Raw genomic sequence first — 14,053 nt, 5'->3', positions numbered from 1 at the left:
CCGAGACATGAATTTGAAAATGTATAATAATTAAGCCTTAAGCCAAGCAGAAAAGACAAAGCCAAAATCATATGGAGTGCCTAAGCCACTTTTTGATATTTTGCTGCAAGAAAGACATCTACAAACCACTAAATTTTAGGATTATGACTTTTTTACTGTTCCTAAAGTATTTGAACAAAGAGCAGGGTAAAAAAGCTGAAGCCAATAAACTGTAATGAAAAATCATTACTGAGCAGACACAGAAGCCAAATTAAAAATAGTGCAATCATCGCTGTATTAAAAGTCATATTTTTAAAATACCGCAGGGCTGCAGTTCATTTGTATTTGCCTAAAGACCAAATTCTGGTACAGCATGCACTTGCCCATGCAGGGGTACACATATACTTGCAAGCCATCTTCATATGCTCCCATATTCTGGATGACATTTTTTATCCCCTGTAATTTATTTTTCCTAGAAAAGTAAACAACAGGGATGTATACTCAGTATGGGTGTACGAAGCAGGTCCTATGCGATTCAGATTTGGCCTGAATCAGGGACAGTGATTCGATTAATTGATTCAGATCACTGTCCCTGATTCAATTCGACCGTATCCAGATCTGAATATATGATGCTGATTTAGAAAATCAGTGATTCGGCCATAGACACAGCTTTAAAAGTTGTTTCTACATACCTCACCATACCAGCATGACTCATGAACACTGTGATGGTGAGGCAGATGGAGCATCCCACAGGAGTGCAGGTGGGGGGCCCTCCATGTGCTCAGCGGCGAACCCGGAAATGGACCGAAAGTACATCCAGTCCACTTCCGGGTCTGCCTGGGAGTGTGCTGGGGGGCCCCCCGTACCCCTCCAGCTCAGTGATCGGCTGCAGGGGGACCCCAGGTACCCCCACCCCAGACCCAGGAGGCACCAGTCGCCAAGCCAGAGTAAGTGCGGGGGCGGGCCCCCAGTGTGCTCCCCAGCAGACCTGGAAGTGGACCGGAAGTGCTTCTGGTCCACTTCTGGGTCTGCTGCCAAGCACGCTGGGGATCCCCCTGCTCTCCATGTGCCCCAGCATTGCAGCACTCATGAGCCCCTGCTACCCAGAGGTATGTAGAAAAAACGTTTAAAGCTGTCTCTATGTCTGAACCTTTCTGAGTCTCTTTGAATTGATTCGGAGGGTTCCAATTTGATTCAGAGAGATTAAAGGGTCCTCTGATTCGATTTGGATTCAGAGATTTGGCCACCAAATTGAGGACTGAAGCTTCAGACAGCCCTAATGCTCAGGCCTTTCCATAGGAAGAGAACACATATGTGTAAATAGGAGGCTCAAGGATCCTAATCCTGATCATGTACACCCTACCTACCAATCACTTCTGTTGCTCATCTTCTGTTGTGTAGAGCTGAGCAGTTTTTTGAAAAGAGAAGCTAACGTTCAATGCACATAGCCATAAAGCCTCTTTGGTGGCTACAGAGGCTCTTGGAGGTGCCAGCATTTGGCCCAAAGCTCTGGGCAAATTTTGACTTGTTAATGGTAGAGTTCTCAGAACATAAGTGATCAAGAGAAGGAGTATTACAGAAGGTGGTGGGGAGACAATACATATATTGTATTTGGGAATGTAGGGATTCATAGACAGATGCTTTAGCCTAGGGAATTTCATGGTTCTGCTTCTGTTAGGCTTATTTTGATAAAAATATTCAATTCTATTTTTTACTTCTGTTTTATATTTGTTACTCAGCCCATGTCACCTATACCCAAAACCCTAGTTAAATAGTGACAGGACAATTAGCTGCCTGCATGCCTTGATCTGCTGCCTACATGCTTCTGTCTGAGGCTTGCGGGCAGCAGATCACAGCTCTGCCCTGGCTTCAGACCACGCTCTAACTGCTGCAAGATTCCAGCCCCAAAGCAGCTCCCCACCCCACTGTTTGTCCTGCCAGCACTACTGGGGCTGGTCTCCATGGAAACCCTGGCCCTGTACAGACATAGCACCACTGCTCCTGGGGTTTCCACAGAAACAGTCCACAGCGACACGGGCAGGGGCAGCTGGGAAATGGAGTCTGTCACAGACAGACTTTACCTGCCCCTGTTCTAGACCCCCCTCAGCCTGAGGAGGTTCAAAACCACATCTTCCTCCCCTGCTTCCTTTCTAAAAGAATCTCCTACTTACCGAGCTACAAGCTATCTGAGCAGGTGGGAAGCAGTGGTATTTTGCATCCCTTGTGTTGAAGCTGGAATACTGCATAGCAAAGAACTTAGGCAGACAAGGTTCCTCTGCCTGTGTCCTTAGACCAACATGGCTACAACCTACACCCCTGTAGCAAAGAACTTAGAATTTATTGAGCCAGAGAGAGCAAATGAGTGAGAAAGCACATGAGACAATATGAGTCAGCAGTCTGAGAGCTGAGACCAGGAGAGGAGAGACCTGTAAGAGGTTCTGGTCCTTGCTCCTGGACCTGTTTCTGCATTTATCTAATGACTGTGGAATGTCAAGTACAGAAAATCCTGGGACAGAACCCAGGACTCCTCCCTCCCAGATGCATGCCCCAACCACAAGGCTAATAAATCTTGGTTCCATGAATCTTGCTTTCCTTCCTACACAATGGCATAGCTGCAAGAGGAAAGGCAGATAGTGTCCCTTTTGCCCAGCCTAACCTATATCAAGGCACTCTCCTAGGATGGTTAGGGCACTCTGCTAGAAAGTGGGAAATATGGTTATGAACTACTTCAAGTTGAGGAGGGTCTGGAAATTGGTTCTCTAAATCTCTGAGCTATCAGGGTCTTAAGCAAAAGATAGGTATTGGAAGCACTGCTATTTTAAAAGACAATGAGCCCTTCTGCATTCTTTGAAAGAATTGTTGTAGATGTCTCCTTGCAGGAAAGGGTTTTGGGCTATGCATCCCAAATGGACACTGGTACCTAGGTTCTGCAGGGGTAGCATTTCCTGACCACCCATGTGCTCAATATTTCCTGTTGGATTGCCCTATGCATCATGTGGGTTTCTTGCATCACCACTCTGTGGCCCTTAACCCTTTCTATTTATTGCATAGAGACTCTACATGCTCAACACAGTGTTCCCTTTCTCTGCCTTTAAATTACGTATTGTGGTGCCTACGTCCTTTATTAGATCTAGTTCCAAATGTTCCAGTTACAAATGCTTCAACATAGGCTAACAGCACTATCAGCCATTCAAGCAATGCTGCATTGTTGCTAGCTTTACAAAGAACTTTCTTCTGGATGGGGAGAGGCCGGTAGGATTTGTTGCAGCAGCCACAACAGCAGAATTCAAACACATTTGACAGACAGCTTCATTCCTGTCACAACCCAAAGGGTGTGATTTTTGTTTTTGTGTACTTCGGCACTGCTAAATTGTTCCCGCTAAATTATAGCTTCTTTGCATGGTGGAGTTTTCTGCTGCAAAAGAGAACCCCGGTGCAAGGGAGAATTTCCCACCAATTTGAAGCTTTCTTTGCAGGGTGCATTTCTTTGTTGCAGCACAGAAATGCTTGTTGCAAAGAGTTCCCGCCATGTGTATGCTAATTCGAGTCCCATTATTGGCCAGTTCTAAATTATTCACACGTGGCGGCTAGTGATTGGCTTGCTAGCCGTATAAAAGGCTTGAGTGGTTTCCGCCCAAGTTGGAGGACTCCACGAACACCAGGAGGAGGAGACTTCACGCTGTGTGAAGATCTCTAAGTGCTGTGGATCCTTATGGACCCAGCGCATTTCAAGCAGGCAACAGAGGTCTGATCAACCTCTAGCCTCTCCCTGTCGTCGATCACAGCCTAGACGTATCCCTTCCTGCGCGCAAAAGAACCGGACCCACAGAGCCTAGCAAACTTCGTGTGAGTGAATCCAGAGCTCTTCTACCCGGGTTCGAGTCCTGAAGGTTTATTTTCCCATCGCCGAAAACCCTTGTGACATACCCTCGTGTTTTGCATCTTCCCGTCGCCGAAAACCCCTTGCGACGTACCCTCGTGCCCTGCAGGTTCGAGTTTTGTTTTGTTTCCTGTCTGTAACCGCAACTCAAGCAAGTTTTCCAGCCTACACCACTGCCATCTCGGTGTAAGTAAACAATCTTTTAAACTACCGCTAAGCGTTTGTGCCTAATTCCAGCTCGACGGCCTTCCCTCTCCGACCCGGCGTGCCCGGGCTGCTAGCCACAGCCCGCGTGCAGCACAGAAAAAGGCTCGGGTCGCTCCTGGCCCGCACAATTCCTTTTGGTTTTATTGTTTTGAGAGAGTATTTTTTAATAATCTTTACAGAGGGTTTTTTGTAAGAATCAAGACATTGATTTTTATATGCTGGATAATGAGCAATTTAATAAATCACATATTACCTACATAGCGGTCTATAGTCACAATTGGTAAAGAATATTTTCTTTCTTATCTTGAACTATTGGATGCTGCCGTTGTGCACCAATAAAAAGTTGTTGCCTTCCACCGTAGATGCATCTGCATTTCACAGAATGGGTTTAAGCCATTTCCACTTAGATCTCTTCTCTCCCCCAAGGTGAAGGCAAAGAAAAGATATCACACAGCCTCCGCAACAGTCCAATAGCATCTGTAGGAACTACAGAAATGTAAGTAGCCTGAATGCCTGGCAACAAGATCAGGGAGCGTGGCGGGAGGTTCATAGGAACAACATTTCCTCCTATCACTCCAGAAAAATGGCCTCCTAACTCAAGATCCAGACAGGTGGTGAGAGCTGGGCTGAATAAGGAGTCAGAATAATTGGACCAGAAGTCTACTGGCATGTATGAGATTCAAGCACAAACCTTAAGTGTGGTGATAGAACCACAACCATCTCCAGAAGAGCTTTGATAAAGGAGGCAAACAGGAGAAAACTACAACTCACAAGACAAGTGCGAAAGAAAAAGAGCCAAAAGACTCCATAGCTTCTCAGCAGACATCTTACCAGAAATGTGAGCCACTAGAGAGAGGGAGAATCAGATCAGTAGGGTATGGATGAAAAGGAGAGTAGGAGGTAAAGAGTTTGACCTTCAGTAAATCAAAGGGATACAACCAGCCTGGGGGATTATACCAACTCCCAGTCTCACCTTTATGTCACCATTGTATAGGAAGCTGAGAGAAAGCCAAGGTTCTTTTATACCAGGAAGAGATGACACCACTGCCACCTGCTAGAGGGAAGATATGGTTGGCTCCAGTGCAAGGGAAATGGAATGCACAGGCAACTGCAGAGCATGTCTAATCTGCCTTTCTGGGATCATCAATGTGCAACATACCCAACACACTCTCTCCTTCTTTGTGTCTACTAATTCCTGAAATTGGTGGCAATGTTGCTGCCTTGGAGTGGCCTTGGGTGTATGCCCAGCACCACAATCAGGCTCTCTGTATCCAGGTGTACTTGCTGGCAAATGTTCTGGTCTGTTCCATGGTACATTAATTAACTTTCAGGAGTTGGCACACATGGGGTAGGAACTTCACAATGCCATGGAGGCAGAAATAGACATGCTTTATGACTCATGGGAACTGTTATTTTGATGGTTTTGCCAGAAATAATTACACATTTTGGCGTAGAACATGTTTCAGAGAACATGTTCTTGTCATTCCTATTCCTGGCCAAGCTCCTCTTCCCTTCCAAACCATACAGCGATGACCCAAACAGGCTTCCAGAGGCTCTCTAGAAATGGAGGGCTAGCAGTTGATGGCTAAAAAAAATGATATTTAGAGGTTTAGTTTTTGGATTTAGTTTGTAGATAGAGTAGATATTGTATTGGAAATATAGTTCAAAGGAATGGCAAGGGTTAATTGGTTTTTAAAAGCCTATTTGTGACAAAGTTTGTTCCAAGGCAGATACCATGTCTGAGGCCAATGGAGAAGAGGATGTAAACAGGCTGAGAAAACATTTACAGTGTAACCCATAACATAAGATAAGGTGGCATTCAGTCACAGTGACCAGCTGTAGAGCCCTTGGTGGATGGACCAAATTAGGAGGTTGGGGTATGACCAAATTAAGACACTGGTAAACAATCAGATTAAGATGTGTGCATGTGATGGGTTTGGGAAACAAAGGAATATGCTGACAGAACAGAATGTGGACAATATGATGACCACAGAGAAACCAATCAACGGTACCCAGAAATGAAGTCATCAGAGGAGAAAAAGAATACAAAAGGAAGGATTTCAGAGCAGAAAAGGGTCCCCAAGGGGGGAACACAAGGCCATCATGGGCAGAGGACAGAAAGCACACCACCAACCTGTCTCACCCACCCCACTGGGGGAGGGAGGGGCCTCAGAACTTGACCTCCAGGCTGCTGACATTCAAGAAAGAACCACAGGGTAAAGCTCGTGTACTGGACACATGTATCTTCCCCCTGTGACAACCCTACGACTGGTAGATATAGAACTTGGGGGGTGTACTTTCTTTGCCTTGCCTGCATTATTCTTATCTTCTATCACTGTGTATCAATACAATTTGCCTATTATCAAATGGAATAAGTTGTGGTTGGTCTGGGTTCCCTCAGAACAAGATATCTGGGTCATAAATCCAGTGTCAATAGCAGTGTTGCCTCTTTTGTCCTTCCACGTCTCTCAGAGCTGTTATGATCCATTTTACTTTGTTTCTTTTCTTGCTTCACAGACCAGAGAAGGCATAAAAACCATAGTCACTCAGTTTGTCAGGTCTGTCAAGCCCTTTAAGAAAGACGCTATATTTATGACAGCCATCATTATCCTTAAGCTTCATCTGGGAAGACACAAGACTAACAATGGCACTTCCTGTTTAGAAAACACAGTGAATTAATTAGTATTTAAATGATTACTCTCAGCTGCAATGTGGGCTGATGCAGCCCATTCATGGGATCAAGCAGGGATTTTCCTCTAAGAGATGTACAAGTAACAAGTTCATTGCCAGCCTTTCTGGGGTTTCAGCAATTCCCACCACATTGGAGACCAGGCAGAGGAAGCTGCAGAGATGCTAAGTCAGGTCAATTTCTCTTAGGTGCCCTGAGGAGTACCTCCTGTCTAAAACTAATTCCACACATTTCTGGGTCTGCACTGGAGACTTGCTCCAGCCCTCATAGCAGAGCTTATGTCTTTGTACTGCTGTGATCTAAGCTTTTTTCAAAGCCTGTAGCTCAGGTTCTGGTCATGAGCAGGGATCCTGGTTTTCTCCGAAAAAAAAATCCTCAATTTTCAGTTAAAAAAGGTAACCCCAAATCCACATTTTCCCATGATTTAAATGAAATACCACTAATATATATATATATATATATATATAGTGGTGTTTTGTTTTACTCATGGAAAAATGTGAATTTGGGGTTACTTTTTTAAACCAAAAATTGGGGATTTTTTTTAAATCAGAGAAAACCAGGTTCCCTGGTCATGAGACTCAGAACATAAAAGGATATTCAGTGATTAAAATAAGCAACACAAGTCTTGGGTTTGAGGTGAATATATTGTTTAATTATCTGCCAAACAACACCAAGAAAGAAATTTGTGTGCACTCTTAATATATACCTATCCACAAGGCTGAAGCTGAAAGCATAAGTGGCTGTGATAAAGATTGGGTCATGTAACCGCACCAGATTATAATGACATCATCACTAAGGTCCTGGGAACCTCATAAAAACAGCATGGGTTTTTTTTCATTCTCCCATTATTATTTGTGACTCCTATTAAGAGGTAAATTAAGAGAAGGAACTGAACTAGGTGAACTTTGTTTCAGCCATCTTTTTCCTCTGGTTAGATAAAGACACAGGATAGAGCCAGAAGAGCAAACTTTGCTGAAAGTGGAGCAGGATCTTTTACCTTGAGACCTTACCTTACCTAAAGTTTTAAGAATATAAATTATATTTTTTCTATCAGCTTAATCCATTAAAGTCTAGTGTTTAGGTATAAATATGAAATCTGTAAATATTTCTGTAGCTGGTATAATTACATCAGCACAGTAGCAGGAAGGTAGATGGCCTGTTCTTGTATAAGTACAAGTAATCCTTTAAGTAATAGCACAGTTGCATAACTACAGAGAAGTTTAAAACTGATCTCTGTTTGCTCTAACAAATGTGATGCTGGCATTTTGTGTTATGACTGAAGTAACATATAATAACACTACAGCCATATTGAGTTGTGCGCCACCAGAAGAGTTGTTTCATACTATATTGTGTTACTGGTTGAGGGAGGGAAAGCAGCAGAAAAGATTTTTTTTGTGAGCTGTGGGTTTCCATTCACTTTGTCCTGGATGCACTGTTAGGTGATCCAACTGTGGGTCTGGCTTTCTTATGAAAACACTACACCTGAGTAACCATGTTATTCCTAGAAAGGAACTCCAGTTCAAACAGTACACTTTACTGTACACATTGGCAAGGTAAATGAAGTCATAGAAATCAGCAAAGGAAAAGAGATTTTAAGGGGCTTAATTTCACTGTTGACCAAAGTGAGAAAACCAAACTCCTCTACTCCTGGCTGAAGAGCTCTCACACTGGAGACCACCAACTTATCAGTGTTTCATAGTTTAAACAGATGCAAAGTCTGCCTCACTTTGTAGCTGCTGCCCTACACAGCAGCTTTATGGCAATCCAAAAACTTATACTTTCAGTTCTCTACTGATAGTTTAGGTTGATTGTACTGTAATCTTTATTGTATATTGGACATTTCTTTATGTTAACCTTTTTCTTTCCTTTATATTTATTCAAAATAACATTTTTCCTTCTTTCATTCATTTTCCCTAGTCATAATTTTTTTTAGGCGCTCTTCCATTTCCACTTCTTTGGATAATGCTGTGACGTGTCATTATCACGTGCCTTATCTCACATTCACTTCAACTTGCAAAGTCAGTTCTGACTCTGACCTGCCAAGCACTCACATTTTTTCTCCAGCAGGATGTCCCATTAACCTCCTTCTCTCTCTCCCCCTGTAAATGTGTCACAAGGTGAAGTCACATTCTGTTACTGAAATATTAGAGAAAAGAAAAATTCTGTTCTTTGTTTTTCTGGTTTGTTTACTTGGTGCATTTGACAGTCTTTCTGGGTAGTCAATGTCACTGATCCACTGTACAGCCACCATCAGGTTCCCTTCTTGTCTGTGGCTAGGTACAGACATTGCACTTTTACCGGTATAACTGATTGGAAACCGGTCTATACCTATAACAAAACAGAAGTTCAGCACATACAGACTGGTTAAAAAATGGCAGAATCCAGTCTAAGATTTGCCCTTCCCCACCAAAGGGCAAAAGTGTATTCTGTTTGCTACTGATCTAAACTACACCGCTTACAAAAACTGCACAACTTAAACCAATTCTGCCTCAGGCTCCCTCCTCTTCCACCTCCCCCCCCCCCCATCTTTTAAAATAGGAAAATGTGACTGCAAAACCATTAGAACGTCATTAAGAAAAGGAGTGAAAACAAATCAGAAAGGAGCATCATGACATTAGGTAAATCCATGGTGAACCTGCAACTGGGATACCACATGCAGTTCAAGGGCCAGCCTCTCAAAAAGAATATAGTAAAACTAGAAAAGGTTCAGGAAGGACAACAAAGTGCCCATATGAGGAGGGACTGAAATTTTTCAGCTTGGAAAAGAGACAGTTATGGAGGATATGATAGAGATTTATAAAATCATGATAGGTGTGGAAAGAATGACAAGGGAGCTACTGTTCCCTAGGTCTCATAGTTCAAGAAGCAGGGAGCACTTCATGAATTTATCAAGTTAAAAAATTGTTCAAAACAAACAAAAGGAAGTATGTTTTTAAACAATGCATAATTAACTTGTGGAACTCATTGTCACAAGATAGTGTGGGGGGCCAATGGAATTAATGGGTCCAAAAAAAGGAGTAGGTAAATTTAGGGAGGATAGATCCAATAGGTGCTATCAAACACAGAAGTCAGGGATGTAATTTCCATCTCAGGACTCTTCAAACTTATGGCTATTGATTATTGGGAAGATAAGACAGGGAAGATAAGGGGATGGATCATTTTACACATGTCCTGTTTTTTATGGTCTCCCTCGAAAACATCTAGTCAAAGACATGACACTGGGACACTTAAAGCTTTAAGTTTAACCCAGTGATGATCTGGGTTCAAATTCTCTCAGAATGAGATGGATATAGAACCCAAGCTTCTAACTTCCTGGCTGAGTCCTCTAACTCCTAGGCAACTGGGGAAAAGGTGGGTGAGCTAAATTCAAATGCTGCCTATGTGTGTTAGTTAGGGGTTTTATCCTTTTAACAGCTGGGGCCTCTGCAGGGTTTCAGGCTGAGTTTATGTAAAGCAGCTTGAGTGGGAGTGAAGCACGTACATTCTGGTCCTATTCTCAGTGGGCACGTCTACATATGTAAATATTCCCAGGTCAGTTTAGAGTAAATTACTCTAGAGTAAACTGATGTGGGCAAGCATCTATAAATGCAGGGACGTGGAAGCAGATTTGCTACTCATGGCAGCAATCTGCTCCCACCCCCACTGGCCCTACACTGGCCCCCAGCAGTAGCTGAGGGAGCTCTAGTTTCCACCTTGGTGCTAGCCCAGGGGTTGGCAGAGAGCACAGGAACAGGAGACAGCTGTCACTTGGCAGGGGCTGGGACATTACTCCCTGCCCCTAGGAGTTGCCTGCTGCGGTGTGGGGAGCTGGGGTGGGGACAATGTTAATGTTTCCCTGCCTCAGCAGGAGGGAGCCCAGGCCCCATGACCACAGGGCTTGGGCTGGGAGCAAAGGATCTTCCAGCCCCAGCATCATGGAATGGGGGCTGGGAGATAAGGATCTCCCAGTTTGGGTGCCACAACTGCAGAGCAGGTGCTGGGAACTCTCTGCTGCCAGGGCAGGGGGAAGTGGCATATCGACGTGGGGGACAGTAGAGGCCATGGCCCCCAGATGCTGGCCTGGGGGAGGGGCACCAGGCAGGCTGAGAGGCTGTGGCGCCTCCCATGTTTGGTGTATGGCTGACTCACCTGCCCGGTGGATTGTACATTTCTTTACCTGTTATGGCTGGAAATTCCTGCTACCACCCCTTCCCCAGCATCTGATATACTGCAATGTCAATTTCCTTGTGGAAGTGCCGTGGAGTGGGAAAGGGGGCCCTGCACCCTGCTTGGATCATCCCGGGGGGGCGGGGCGGGGGATGCAAATGCAGGCATTGGTCCCCAGGTACCGGAGACCCATGGTATATCACTGGCAGGGGGACATTGTCCCCACCTGGGCTGTGGTGGCAGAGCCCACCCCAGCACCAGGCAGCTCCTGGAGGCAGAGAGCAATCTTGCATTCCCTTCCTGCCCAGCTGACCAGTAGCACATTTGCTCCTTGTTAGGAGTCTACATGTGTACTACTGTGCAGTAAGTAATTGAGAGTAAATTTTCTACTTCTATATACAGGTAGCAAGTTTATTCATGATTAGAGCAAATTACTGTGCAGTGTCTGCACATGTAGACCGTGATGCTTACCATGCATCAATTTGCTCTAATCATGAGTAAAGCATCTCATGTTGACATGCCCAGCTTGTCCATAGCTTGAGTGGAGATGCTGAATTCCAAAATAAAGATCCATACTGGATTTAGGAGGTCAGAGTGCTGGTGTCAGGTCAATTTGAATTGATCCACAGAACACAAGACTCCAACTCCTGTGTAAATCCCAGTTATGTGCTTAATGAAGACATTTGAATCGGACCCATTTACTTCAAATTCTGCCTTCATTTACTTCATTACAATCTGACTGCATTGCATGGGTATGCCATGAGGGCAGAATGAGCAGCCAAGTTATACAGGTATGAATGGGTGCAGTAGTTGACCTGCAATATTTTTTTTCCTGGATTTTGATGTATAGGCCTGGCAGAACTTAGCCTGGCTTTCAGGTTATGGGAATCTGTGTTGTACTCTGCAGTGCAGGGAAGATACCTAGCCCATTCAAGTGGTACCTTGTAGCTAAAGTACTTCTGGTACTAGGTCATTTAGAGATAGCTCAGGTATGTGTATATGAGCAGGGAGCTGAGTCTTGGCCCTCCTATGCTTGCCCTCACAGATGAGCCAGAACCAGAGGGCCAGTGGCATGAAACCACTGCCAAAGGCATGGGCTCTTTAAGGCCAGCATTCCCCAGTTCAGTGGGAGGGAAGTGAAAGCCCAGAAGGCCCCTGGAGTTCCAGGGCACTGGGAGACAAAAAAGCCTATAAAGGTGAGGACAAGGCTCCCCTGGAAAGGTGAAACAGATTGGGGAGATGTACCTGGTGCTGACACAGAGGCATGGGTGAATTGCCAAGGAGACAGTGCTGAGAATCCTGCAGCGGCTGGGTGAGAGTTGTATCATCACTGCTGCTGAATCCAGAAGTCCAGTGAATCTGCAGTCCTGCAAAGGAAGAGAAGAAGACAGAGATTGGGGATCTGTGAGTAGCAAATGATAACCTTGTCTCAAAGGAGGAGCATTAGCCCACTAAGAGTAATTAGAATCTCTCCCTGCAATGGGACAAGGGGAAGGACATGGTATAGGCCTTAGTTGAATTGGCATCTAGAGCTACTGAACTGGAAGGTGCCACCGGGCATCGGGTTTCTGTGAGGGAAAGACTCTGAACTTTACGAGTTGAAAGAAACCATTGCGGCCAGCAGACTGATTACCTGGAGAGGTGACTATCCAAGAAGGTAGTTCACAATTAGTAAAATAGCCTGCATATCCAAGAGAAGTACGCGACTTGCCTTAGGACCGGGAGTGAGCAGAGGCAATGGTGAAGTCCAAATAAACTAAGAGATAAGGCAGAAAACTAGGGGCACTCTGAGTAGGAGTAGTCTGTGAGAAAATACTTGGGCACACGCTGGACTGTTCCTTTTACTTTTAGTTTGCCTTGCTTTTTCTTATGCATGCCATAAGTTCAACAGAACTATCAACTGTTCCTGAGCATGGCCCAGTGAGAGCATACAGGAAGATAAACAGACCCCAACTCCTCATTAGACAACTATCACTGGTGAGATCATCTGAGTGAGTGATGGACCAGGGTGTAGGGGTGGAGGAGCCCTAGATAAAGTACATTCCATGATCGGTAGAGAATTGATGGCCTATAGAGCACAGAACCAAGAAGAGGATCCCATGGAGGAAAGTCCTCCCAGGGCACATTTTTTCTCTGGTCTCCAAGAACATCCATCAAGGTGTGGCGGGCAAGATACACATCAGCAGGGAGGAAGTGCTGGGCTGAGATTGGGAGTTGACCCAAGTCTGACTGGATCCTGTTACACTATACTGTACTTTAGTGTGTGATGTAGACAGGCCCTCTGAACCCAGATTGTGCCTGCAGAATCTGGCAGTTATGGTTAAAAAAAAAAGTCAAAAGCCTGGCAAATATGATCTGAAATTGCTGACACAATACATGTGGATTTACTGCAATGCCATTTTATAGAGGAGTATAAAAAATGTTGTCAACTTACCAACTAGTGCATTTTTGTGATTATTTGTAATTTTTGACTGAGAAAAATCTGAAACAGCCTGAGAGTAAGTGCTGTTTATTACTGCCACAACTAAAGAGGATTTGATTTCTAGAAATCATGTTGCTAGTTATTTCCACTGAAACCTGTAGTCTACAGTATTTGAATCTAATTCATAATATTTGGATCTAAAAGCAGCGTTCAAACACATTCAAACAGATTTCAAGTTCCCATGCACAAGAAAAGAAAATGTTAATTAAACTGGAATGAAGGAATAAAAGTTGGCAATACATAGAGGAGGCTGTGCATAAAAAGGTGGAGGTTATGAAAAAAACAAATAGCAAAACTAGGAAATTCTGATATAGAGTTCAACAAAAACCTAAACTCCTCCTTACTGTCTCTCTCTCTCTCACCTACTTTGCATTTTCTTGTGAAATCTTAACTCTGTAAGATAGTAGTTTGGGGCTATGTCCATTCCTGCCTTCCTTGTTTATTCACTCCATGATCAATCATTCACTCCACACCCACTTGTCCATGCTTCATATGCATCCATTCACTACCCATGTAGAAATTACTCACCCACCTACATACTTCATGACTGATTCACATTGCATGCAGAAGTCAGAAACTCTAAAGGATGCCACTGGCTATACTTCTGTTAAATCTTTTTCACTCCAGAGGATTTTCTCTAGTGCTGGAGGTGGAAAGGAGGCTTTTTTGG

Source organism: Alligator sinensis, unplaced genomic scaffold (genome assembly GCF_000455745.1).
Source record: "Alligator sinensis unplaced genomic scaffold, ASM45574v1 scaffold288_1, whole genome shotgun sequence".
In the NCBI taxonomy this organism is placed as follows: domain Eukaryota; kingdom Metazoa; phylum Chordata; order Crocodylia; family Alligatoridae; genus Alligator; species Alligator sinensis.
The sequence above is the reverse complement of the archived record's forward strand: the minus strand, read 5'-3'. Positions refer to the sequence as shown.